We start from the raw sequence: 12,510 nt of genomic DNA, 5'->3' as shown, positions 1-12,510 counted from the left end.
AACAAAAGCATCAAAGGTTAGTAGATTATAAACTCCGAAGAGCAGGGTCTTCTTATCCATTCCTACAAGTGGGCTTTAAAAGGGAAGGCTATTTTTGTTATTACTATTGTCTCATGAAAAATATGTCTTCAAATGAATTGTGCTGCTTTCTTTTTTAATCCCTTTGTGACGCTTAGGATGTACTTTTACGTCCTCTGGAAAAAAGTTCTAAGTGACAGGCGTGATATGGAAAATGGAGAGGCGCACTACCTGTTTATTCATAGTGAGAGAAACTGCCTCACAAACAAGGTAGCCCCGATGACCCAGTTCTGGCCCGCCAGAGACATGTGACTGTTTTGATCACCAATCACAGCGATCATATGCACCCATTTGACAAATTGTGCTGAAGGGAGAGAGAGACAAAACATAATGATACATTGTTGTCAGTATTCCACTCCATTTTAACCCCTTGCGATTGCCCTCCAGCTCCAGAACAAAAATTTACACTGTAACATTTACCCTGTAATTGCCAGAAGTATATGACAAGGTTGGAGACACCAGAGTTAGGTAGAACCCAAGGGGACAGATAACATGGTCAACAAACCAAGGTCAGTATACCGGAGAATCAACAAAAACGAGGAAACAAGCCAAGATTAAACACAAAAGACTGCCGATATATACACATAGGCAACCAATTGTTGACGCTATGTAAATAAAAGATAATAATAATAATAATAATAATAATAATAATAATAATAATAACTGTAAGGTTTAAATAGGAACCAGAATCAAGGGGCGGTTCAGGACCTGACTGCTGCAAGAAGGGGAATCTCCCCCCATTGGACGTAAATCGTTATATGGGGGGGAAATGGGAGGAGAAAAACAACCGGAAAAAAAAAAAAAAGGGTTTTGTCAGTTCACAAGGGTATGTCCAATCCAAGTCGTCCTATCATGATATGTAATAGCTGTTAAGATCTATTTATCATTTTAAATTGAGTTTCAACTAAAGAGAGATGATGTATTATTTTGTTTGTTTTAGCAAGGATGCTGCGCCATTCCTCATGCGTAATTCGGATGTTCAGCTCTTTCTCCCATGATTTCTCAGCTGTGGAGCTGGAGCAGAGTCTGTTCTATAAGTTTAATGCATTTAGTTAACAGTCTTTTAGGTTTACTGCGAAAAAAATGGGTTTCATTAAGTCGTAAATGTGGCCATCCTGTAGGTTTTTTTTGTTTTGTGGGTTTTTTTAGGTAATTTATGACTCTTAGATAGTTAAAAATCTGGTTATAAGGTAGTTTGTATTCATTAGTTAATTCTTGGAAAGATTGTAATTTATTACTTATTATCGAATCTCCTATATAGGAAATATTTTTGGCTTTCCATTCCTTTAAGGACAGAATTTCAATATTTAATTCTGTGTTCTAATTCCATAAAATCAAAGATGTTTTTTCCCATATTGGGAGTATAAAGTTGTTTTTCCAGCTTGTTTCTGCTGGATTCCATATAATGTCTTGTAACTCCACATACTTGACTTTCTATTTTATACCATCCTTCTAATTCTGAATTTTCTAGTTGCATATTAGCTATATAAGAGACTACATTTGCCTCATAGTCAGTGGCGACTCTAGAAACAATATATAGGGGGGGCACACAAGATACCACAGTCAAACTGGGGGGGCATTAATAATATCCACCATTAACTCATACCACTGAAAAAACACACACACACATATATATATATATATATATATATATATATATATATATATAGCCAAAAGTAATGTGCTATGGAATTATACTTTTGTTATTGGCCAATACAATACTTGATCATTCAACATGGGAAGCCTGAAGCCACAATTTAGTAAGACTAATCCTTGAAATCCTTTAAACAACACAATACCTTAACTTTTGCACTAAACGATTTCAGGGCCTAATATTAGATCCTGCTGCTGATATATATAAATATTAGATCCTGCTGCTGATATATATATATATTAGCCCCTGCTGCCCATATATATTAATATTAGCCCCAGTTGCCAATATATATATTAATATTAGTCCCTGCTGCCGATATATATATAAATATTAGACCCTGCTGACGATAGCAGGTATAGATCAACACATTAACACACAAACCCAGCTTTGCATGTATAGATCAATTGAAATTCACTTGTGATCTCAGCACTGAAGGTATATATCAAATAAACTGAATCAGACATACAAATCCTGTATTTGCAGGTATACAATAATAATATATGAAACGTAGCATCGCAGGTACAGATCAAATAAATACATGGAAACAGCATTGCAGGTATTAATCAACTGAACAAGACATACAAACCCTGTATTTGCAGGTATACATAAATAATGTATGGAAACATAGCATAGCAGATATGGATCTACAGAAGAACACACAAACCCAGCTTTGCAGGTACAGATCAATTGGAATTCACATAAAAACACAGCATTAAAGGTATATTTAAAACCCCTAAATTACAGGGATAGATCACAGGTTGCACACCCCAACCACGCTGCCCACATAGAACCTGGCCAGCACCCAGATAACACACATAAGATTTGCCATCTTTGTCCCATATACACCCTGCCTGTGCCATCTTGGCCCCCAAGGCTCAAACATCCTGCTAGTGCCATCTTTGCCCTTACACAATTATACATCTATGATACACACAAACACATTAACTCATGCACTCCCTCATTCAGACAATTCATCCACACATTAACTCATGCTCTCCCTCATTCAGACAACTCATCCAAGTTGAGTGCACAAATAATGATGGAATATGTCGCTTTGGCTAGAAAATATGTTTTTTCTAACCATAGCGACATGTTCATTTTTGTCTTGCGCACTCCAGGTTTGTACTAGAAACACATGCAGCCCCTCATTTGATGCGCCAAGGGATGTCGTTTTTGCAAATGTATACTTTTTGTGCAATAATTTAACTTCCTACGTGAGCAGTAATGCCACGTCAAGGCTTTAACCCTAATTACTGACCATTCACACGCCTTTCATATCTCCATTCACTCGCAGAAGCACACACCATTCTTTCCTGTTACAATCCCAAAGAAATGATGGTAAAGGGAGAAAAAAAATCACTTTTACAGCAAAAATAAGTTTTGCAGTAAAAATGCAAGGAGCTCCAAGGATGAGATGGTTACTCACGTACCGCACGGGCTAAATGGCTGATTTTAATAATATTTGCAGTTCATTAGGATTTCAAAAATTGCCTCCCTCTACCGTTGGCTAAATTTAACCCCATGAGCAAAGGCATAATAGGATTTAAAATTAGTATCGGCCATTTTTAAAAAGGGAATGTAACTTTTTATAGCTATATGATCACTGTGGTAACATTGGCTACCACAGTGATCATTTAGCTAGAATACTTAAACTTTTTTTTTTTTAAAGTTAAACTACTTTATGTTTAAATAATTTAATTTGGGGGTCTCTAGGCAATTTTGATCTTTTTTTATCTGCCTTTAGAGACCCCCAAATCCATTTTTTTTACATTTTAATTTTTTTAACTTAATATTTGTTATTCTTTTTTTACAATCTATATACAGTTGGAAAGGTGAGGCGATTACCTTTCCAACGGTATATGTTGGGGGTATGTAGCTTCTTAGATGCCTGAGATACAGCCATCTAAGCAGCATGCCCCCATACCTTTTTAACTGAGAATTGTCAATTGTTAATAAAGTTGCGCGGTGACGTCATTGCGTCATTGCGCGAGACGGCATCGGACGGCATCGGGTGGCCCCGGTGATGCCCTTCAGTTTGAGGGGCAGATCGCCGGGGTAGGTGGTGATGGAGGTCCACAGACCTCTATCAAGGTAGGGTAGTGCTTGTGACGGCAAGGTACCGTCTTTAGTACCTGACTGGGACTGTCCTGGGTGGTTACAAATTCGGCGGGGGGGCAACAGGGGGGGCAAGGAATAACCTAGGGGAGGCAATTGCCCCCCTGTAGCGACGCCACTGCTCATATTTTTTTTTCCTCGCCATACATAGAAAGAGGCTTGGGCCATTTCTAGCCACAGTCCAGGGATTCTAAGAGGTAGCATACGAAACATGTAAATCCATTTGGGTAGAATATAAGATTTCAGGCTGCACCAGCGGGAAAGCTGCAGGAGTGGTGAGAGATAAGCGGGGGCGGGATATATGTGTTTGTATATATATATATATATATATATATATATATATATATATATATATATGTATATATGTACTTGTGTGTGTGAGAGCATGCATGTGTACTTTGTGTGTGTGTGAGCATGAATGTGTATTTTGTGTGTGCGTGTGTGTGAGCATGAATGTGTATTTTGTGTGTGTGTGTGAGCATGAATGTGTACTTTGTGTGTGCGTGAGAGCATGCTAAAGTACTGAAGGTCTGTGAAAACAGGAAATAGTTTTCAAATGCCATGTATCGGTTTTTTTGGATGTTATTATTTGCAAAGTGGAAAGGAGAGAAAAACTTGATTAACTTGTAGAACTTTCAGCAGAACTGCTTATTTATTGAAACACAAAACATTTTTGACATAATCAAGTAATCGCGTGTAGTTTGTTTCCCTCGAGATACACTTAACTTCACTCAAAAAGTCACAAGGTCCTAAAACATTTGTAAATATACCCGTAGGAGACTTCTGAACAATGACTCAATCTTCAAAGTCCCAACACTAGTATATATTATATATATTTACTATATACAAAAACAAGTTAACTATTTTCAAACTCATAGGGTATCTTTTTTCAAACTTGAATGGCATCTCTAGACATTGTATACTTAACTCCTGATGAAAATATTCCAGAGGGCCATTGCATTGAAGAACTGAAGCTCAAAGCAAGTTATTTGGAGGTCTATTCACTGAAGGCAGGGTTGGCGCTGCGCAGTAGAGTAAAAATTACAACTCCTTTACTTCGCTAAACATTATGACGGGACAACACTGGCAAGTTTCTGCCGTAAGAATGGCTGAGCAGACCCTGAACAATTCAATGTGCATGCAGACTCATACATTATACATTATCCAGGACCTCAGGGGGGCTCAGGAGAGGACTTGCACTTTCTAGCCCTTCTAAACCCTGAGTGCATACCTAGCCCCTTGCTCGATAATATACACTCAACGAATATACACACTAAGACACACACTCTCACACTAACACACAATTACACTTACACAGTCACACTAAAACAGCATCACTGCCAAGGTCAGGAAGCCAGAAGTCAGGATCGTTGCAGGGTAAGCCGAGGTCAGGAAGCCAGAAGTCAGAATCGTCGTGAGGAAAGCCAGAGTCAAATGCCAGGAAATCGGTAACGGGAAATCAACAGGAACGCGTACTGAGAAGACACTATGCAAGATAGGTACAACCATCAGAAGGCAAATCTGGAAGGTTTCTGAGGTTCTTAAATAGGCACAGGAAGTCCAGACACTAATTAGCGTTCTCCCGCCAAATTTCCAAAGTGCCGTTACGTCACTTCCGGTCTGCGGCCATCTTGGGATTGGCAAGATCGCAAGTTCCTAAAAGGACCGGTAGTACCGGCTGGCGCCACTACGTGGCGTGCAGAACGTGTGCACGCGGCAGGTCCGGACCTGGCTCCGGTAGGTGGCGGCTGCCGTGCGGAGTTGCGGGGTCTTCCCCGTCCTCGCGGTGGTGGAGGCTGTCTTGCGGAGGCGGGAGGTCTCCCTCTTCCCCGCGGCAGTTGAGGCTGCTGTGCTGAGGCGGGGAGCCTCCCCCTTCTCCGCGACGGCTGCAGCTGCTGACCCGAAGCGGGAGGTCTCCCTCTCTTCCGCGGCGGTTGCAGCTGCCGACCTGAGCCGGGAGGTCTCCCTCTCTTCCGCGGCGGTTGAGGCTGCTGCGGCAAGGCGGGGGGTCTCCCCCTTCTCCGTGGCTGCTGCAGATCCGAGGACCTGGAGGAACCGGCATCCAGGTACGTGACAATCACTCTATTATTTCACCAGAGCATTTTAAAGTGATATTGCCAAACGGCACATACCGTATGTCATATGTCCTGTAGCGTGACACGCACTGTGCTCTTACCTTGGTGAGTGAACTCATTTAAGTCTGTCTGTCCCTGTTTGAAGAACTTTGGCCCAACCTAGGGGGCCACTGTAATGTGTGGCCAGTGGTTTCAGCCAGTGGCCCCACATACATCGTTTGGGAGTATTTGGTGCTGGGGCTATCTAGACATCCCCAGTCTGGCTAATCCTGTAGGACGCTGGATATATAATTGCTATAGTATAACATCTAGGCATGAGGCTTCCACCCCACAAATTACAAGCTACAAGCACTGTGGCTCCATTCTTTTAGCTGAAGTACTCCAAGAAGACAGAATAATGCAGACGGATTCGTGGAGAAAGAGAAGCGTAGAACGGTATTGATTTGGCTGGTCTTATGGCTTGCCATTATGTACAAAGACGGCCCAGAAGTTAATAAAGACATCATTTACGGACTGCATTGCTTAGTGCACACACTTACTGCATTCACTTTTTTGCAGCAGGACATAGTCTGTATTCACAAATGTAATAAACAAATAGACATGATTTTCATACAAGGGTTTTTTGAGGTGGTCATTTATTCTAGGAAAGAGAAATACATTTTACACACGCTACCTTTCAAAAGTTTGGGGTCACTTAGACATTTCCTTGTTTTTGAAAGAATAGCCAATTTTGTCCATAAAAATAATATGAAATTATCAGAAATACAGCGCAGATGTTTTTAATGTTGTAAATGACTATTGTAGCTGGAAACGGCTGATTTTTTTTCTTTGAATATCTTTATAACCGTACAGAGGCCCTTCATCACTCCCATCACTCCTGCCTTCCAATGGCACATTGTGTTTGCTAATCAAAGTTTAAGTTTAAAAGGCTAATTGATCGTTAGAAAACCCTATTTTCTGTAGACACCATGTATCCTGAATATTTTATGTAAGGGATGGTCTGCTGGACACACACGGCTGCATGCTTTACTTATCCCCGTCGTCAGGTGTGTGAGGTGCTATCGCTCACCAGTCCACCAGCCATTATTATTTAGCTTAATATATTTTGATTTTCCAAATAATTTTTATCCGGCAAACCATTTGCCATTTTTAGGTACACTGCTGAGTATTTTCTAAACACCGTTCATATTGTAGCCATTCTACCCGGCACATTGTAATCATTCTTCACGCTCCCATTGGAAAAGCGCTACAAAATCTGCTGTAGGTCTATACATAAAATGTCATAATAATGTGTGCATTCATCTCTCTTTTACACTGCACTACACTAGTTTGATTGTGTGTTTTCCACCTTACACAATCTTCACACCCCACACATTTTAGGTCATTTACACGCATTGTTCTGTGTGTCGTAGCTCTAGTATTTACACTACAAACGGTTCTGCTCATCAAATCCAATCACAAAAAAAAACAACACACCTCCTTGTACATCAACAACATGGATATTCCCATTTCTAGGCACGTGGAATAAGTACAACCTATACTTTGTGCGGTTACACAAAATTACACTAAATTACAAGAAATACGATTATGATTGAAAACAAGATAGCGAAAATCATGATAATAAAGCACTGCGGAAAATCCTATGAAATTATTGGGGGGAGGGGTTGCATTAAATATATCACTAATCATTTGGATTGCACCAAATCTGTATATATATATATCTATATCTCTCTCTATATATATATATATAGATGTCCTGATGAAAGTCAGTAATGACTGAAACGTCGACTTGACTTTGAATAAAATTAAATTGTCAATTTAAAGACCTGGAGTGCTGACCATCTTTTTGAAAGTATTTTATATATATATATTTATATATATATATATATATTGTGGCAAGGTTATGGAGTCTGTCTACATAAGTGGCAGATTGGAACGCTCATTATTCCCAGCATGAGGGGGTTAATTGCTGGAGGTCAGCAAGGTGGAGCCAATTAACCTGCACTCAGGTGCTTAAAGGGCGGCCGTAAGAGGCATTAGGTGTCTGGAAACAGGGAGAGAGGCAGTCAAGCCAGAGGCCCTCAGACTTTATCAAAAGGATTTGTTTTTGTTTTGTTTTATTTACACTATGAAGTGCAATACTGTGGACTATCCAAAGCTGCAATAAACCACATCTTGCTTTTATTCTGCTGGTGTTCGGAGTTTCTTGTTTTGATCGGGCCGTCCTGCCACAATATATATATATATATATACACACACACATACAAAACAATGCCTGTTATACATCAAAAATGATCAATGTTTCCATCTTACAGATACAAACTAATCCAATATTAAACAAAAAGACGCTGGTTTTCTTCAGTTTGTGAAACAAATAAATTCAGTGAAAAGTTTTGTTAAAGGTGCCGTCCCACCTACTCTGCTGCCTTTAACACTTGTATAATTAAATGGAGCTTTATCTCTTCTAGTGCTGTCAGGGAATACTTAATTGTCATGTGACATAAAATGAGACCCTGGCAGGTTCTCACATAAACATGAAAAACTTCTTAAGCGTTACTACTGTTTCTTCTGTGTGATTAAACGGCCAAAGCAAATAATAAAATGGCACATTTAAGGTTTTATTGCGATCCATTTATAAATGGAACAGTACCTTTAAAACTATTAGTGTAACTTTTTCTAACGTTCTGTTCCTTTGTCTTGTAAATAGAATAAAAACAAGCATAAACATTATTAGGACGAGCCGTAACTTAAACAAAGGGAATCAATTGCTTGCAAATGGTATAACACACACAGATATTGAACAGTTATCACAGAGATATTACACTTTAAGGTTAATACATACAGGAGAAACAAACTACAGGTGTAAATATTCTTATGGAGTGTGGGTTACCTGTAGTTTTCATTAATGTCATACACAGCACCACTCGCAGTGTGTATTGGAACGCGCTCATTGTCCACTTGGCCCGTCAGTCATCGTGGCTCCGCAAGCGCTGTGTGTCTGAACCACGACGATACCTGGAAATCCTGTTCTTCACCTACAACCCAAGAGGAGTGGCCATGTCAAGTTCACACATAGCCAAGTAATGACAAGGAAACTCCTCACCACCTGACACGAAATCCTGCGGGCAAAACAAGCTTTTACAATCATGTACGAAGAATGCTGGCGGAGCAGATCTGCAAAAAAGCAAAACATTCAAAATACGACACACTGAAATCTGCATATATATAAACAAACGCTTATATAAACATTATAAAATGTTATTGAATATTACAGACATTACACTAGAAGGGGCACTGCTATAGAAGAAACTTAAAGGGGAGCTCCATGGAAAAAAAAAAAGTTTATTTACCTTGAGCAAATGCTCTGAAAAATACCCCTCGTCTTACAATCCGGGTCGTCTTATAATCAGAGCTCAAATAGGTCTGACTATGAGACTAAGATCCAGATCCCCCGCAGCGATGCAGGGGACCTGGATCCTCCTGCCCCCCCCCAACTTACCTGTGCATCTGAGTCCCCGGTGCGTAGTCCGGGCAGCGTGTAGAGCTCTACCCGATTCGCGTAGACAACTTCCGCTGCAGCTCTAATCGGGTAGAGCTCTACACGCTGCCCGGACTAAGCACCGGGGACTCAGATGCAGGGGACCTGGATCCTCCTGTGTTATGCCCCCCCAACTTACCGGTGCTTCTGAGTCAGCACCGGTAAGTTTGGAGGAGGGAGGGGGAGGGAGTGTTAAATGGGGGGCATTAGGCATTTCTGGAGGCAGAGTGCTCTGTAAAAAACGCCTTTTAACCCCTTAATGCCACTCTACCTCCAGAAATGCCTTATATCTCCCTATATGCCACTCTGCCCCATAATATGCCTTTTAACCCCCTAAATGCCAGAGTGGCATATAGGGGTAAAAGGCAATTCTGAAGGCAGAGTGGCACATATGGGGTCAAAAGGCGTATCATGGGGCACAGTGGCATATAGAGGGTTAAAAGGCGTATCATGGGGCACAGTGGCATTAAGAGGGTTAAAAGGCATATCATGCCCTTACGAAAAAATTACTGCAGTTTTTCTGAAGTAATACTGCTGTTTTTTGGACATAAAAAAACTGCAATACTGCACTTTTACTGCAGTATTACTGCACATTTACTGCAGTTGTACGGCATTTGTACTTCACTGTACTGCAGTTATTTTTGTACGGAAGTACAAATGCAATAAAGCTGCAGTACATTGAAGTACAACTGTAGGTTTGCAATATAAAAAAACAAGTGCAGTAAATGTGCAGTAAAACTGCAGTACAGTGAAGTACAAATGCAGTAAAACTGCAGCAAATGTGCAGTAATACTGCAGTAAAAGTGCAGTATTGCAGTTTTTTCATGTCCAAAAAACAGCAGTATTACTTCAGAAAAACTGCAGTAATTTTTCGTAAGGGTGGGGCACAGTGGCATATGGGGGGGGTATAATGCATTTCTGGGGCAGAGTCGCAAGCCTGGGGGCAGATGTGCATAACTGTGGGGGCAGGTTTTAAAAAAAGGAAATAAAAACAAAATATTTTTCTCAATCGTAGCTTTTATTAACAAACAATAGTTCACATAGTTTACATGAATTAACATTTACTGGTAAAACTTTTTTCGTATAGGGTCGTCTTATATTCAAGCTTTTTCTTTTTTTCCTAAATTAATATTCAGATTTTGGGGGGTCATCTTATAATCAGGGTCGTCTTATAATCGAGCAAAATACGGTAAGTACAGAAAAAAATCAAGAATGTGTGTGTATGTGTGTAGGAAGTTGTCATTAGTTGGTCTCTTGAAAGCGTTATGATCCCAGTAGCCCATGCCTATATTCAGTATAGTGTTTTCTGATCACAGGGTGCCACCTAGGGACATGCCTGTGCAATAACACAACATTCTATCAAAATGAAAATGCTTACCTGGACAATTGAAATACTTTAACGTATGAACATGTATGTAAGTTTCATTATTTTTTAAATAGATCTATTAATTATTATATTACAAGATATAGTAATTCAATTCCATTTTTATAACCTTTCAAAACCCCAGAGGCCCCATTTTCTGTGTTAAGCTAAATTAATAATAATATTTTTAGTAGCCACCCTTGTATTTCGCTACTAGCTGTCCCTATTCACGCCTGACGTACATCCCTAGGTTTCCCTCTTCAGGAGAGACTAGGGTGGCAGGTCCAGGATGGACGCAGCCCCTCTGCCACATAACAGGGAGCCAATGGCCCTGTTGGGTAATCTGACTACGTGTAGCATGGCTACACGTAGTCCGATTATGTTCACATATCTCCTCGACTGTAGAAACAAGTCACTTTGGGAACGTGCTTATACTGCCTTTCTTTCTTTCTGGATTCTTTCTTTACAGGTATCTCAACATTTTGGTTCCCAGAGATTATTTAAAACAAATTTTGAAGGTCAGTCGGCACTCATTAGCCTTATGATCTCCATTTCCTTAGTGATGTCCATTATGCATTAAGATCATACCTGCCACTTCTCCAGTTCAACACCTGAATCTTCCGGCATGCGGAAAGGGGGTCAGCAGGAATGGCCATTGACATCAGCGGGACCACCCATTGACATCAGCGGGACCGTTTACGACATCAGCGGGTACTCCTGGCTGCATCCTTAAGGTGGTAGGACTCCATTTTTCTTTCACTCCTGAGTGAGTAAATGCTCTTATGCTTTTAAAAGACACACATTGCAAAATATCATACACATGTACACACACACCGCACTTTCATTTCCATCCCGTCTCCCCGTCTACTCATGCACGCTGTCTTGGTGTCACCCTTGACTCCGACCTTTTGTTCCCACCCCATATTCAGTCTGTCTCTAAAAACTGTCGCCTTCATCTTAAAAACATTGCCCGTATCCGTCCCTTCCTCACGCAGCATGCCACTAAGGCTCTTGTCCATGCCCTGATTATCTCCCGTCTTGACTACTGTAACTCTATCTTAGCCGGTCTCCCTCTTAACCGTCTCACCCCTCTACAATCCACCATGAACGTTGCTGCCAGACTTATCTTCCTCTCCCATCGCTTTACTAACGTCTCTCCCCTCTGTCAGTCTCTTCACTGGCTGCCTGTGCGCTTCAGGACTCACTTCAAAATCCTTACTCTTACTTTCAAAGCCCTTCACAGCGGTTCCCCTCCCTACATCTCCTCACTCATCTCTAAATAGACTCCTAACCGGTCTCTCCACTCATCCAATGATCTCCTTCTATCCTCTCCTCTGATTTCTAGCTCTCATGCCCGCTTACAAGATTTCTCAAGGGCTGCCCCTATCCTCTGGAAAGCCCTCCCCCGGTCTATCCATCTCTCCCCCTGCCTTTATTCCTTCAAAAAATCCCTCAAGACCCACTTCTTTAAGGATGCTTACAACATAGCACACTGACGGCCTCCCATACTCCCATATTCCTTTAGCTCACCTTTCCTAGTCCCTCTCCTGCAATACTTTTACTAGTGTGGCTGGTCTATCCCTAACAACGGCACTTTTGCCTATTGTGTAATACACCCAACTCCCTCTAGACTGTAAGCTCTTTTGAGCAGGGCCCTCCTCACCTGTTGTCTCTGTTAGTCAATTTG

The sequence above is a fragment of the Sceloporus occidentalis genome, unplaced genomic scaffold, assembly GCF_023333645.1.
Source record: "Sceloporus occidentalis isolate IW3139 unplaced genomic scaffold, rSceOcc1.0.p SCAF_53, whole genome shotgun sequence".
Lineage (NCBI taxonomy): Eukaryota > Metazoa > Chordata > Lepidosauria > Squamata > Phrynosomatidae > Sceloporus > Sceloporus occidentalis.
Note: the sequence above shows the minus strand (reverse complement) of the source record.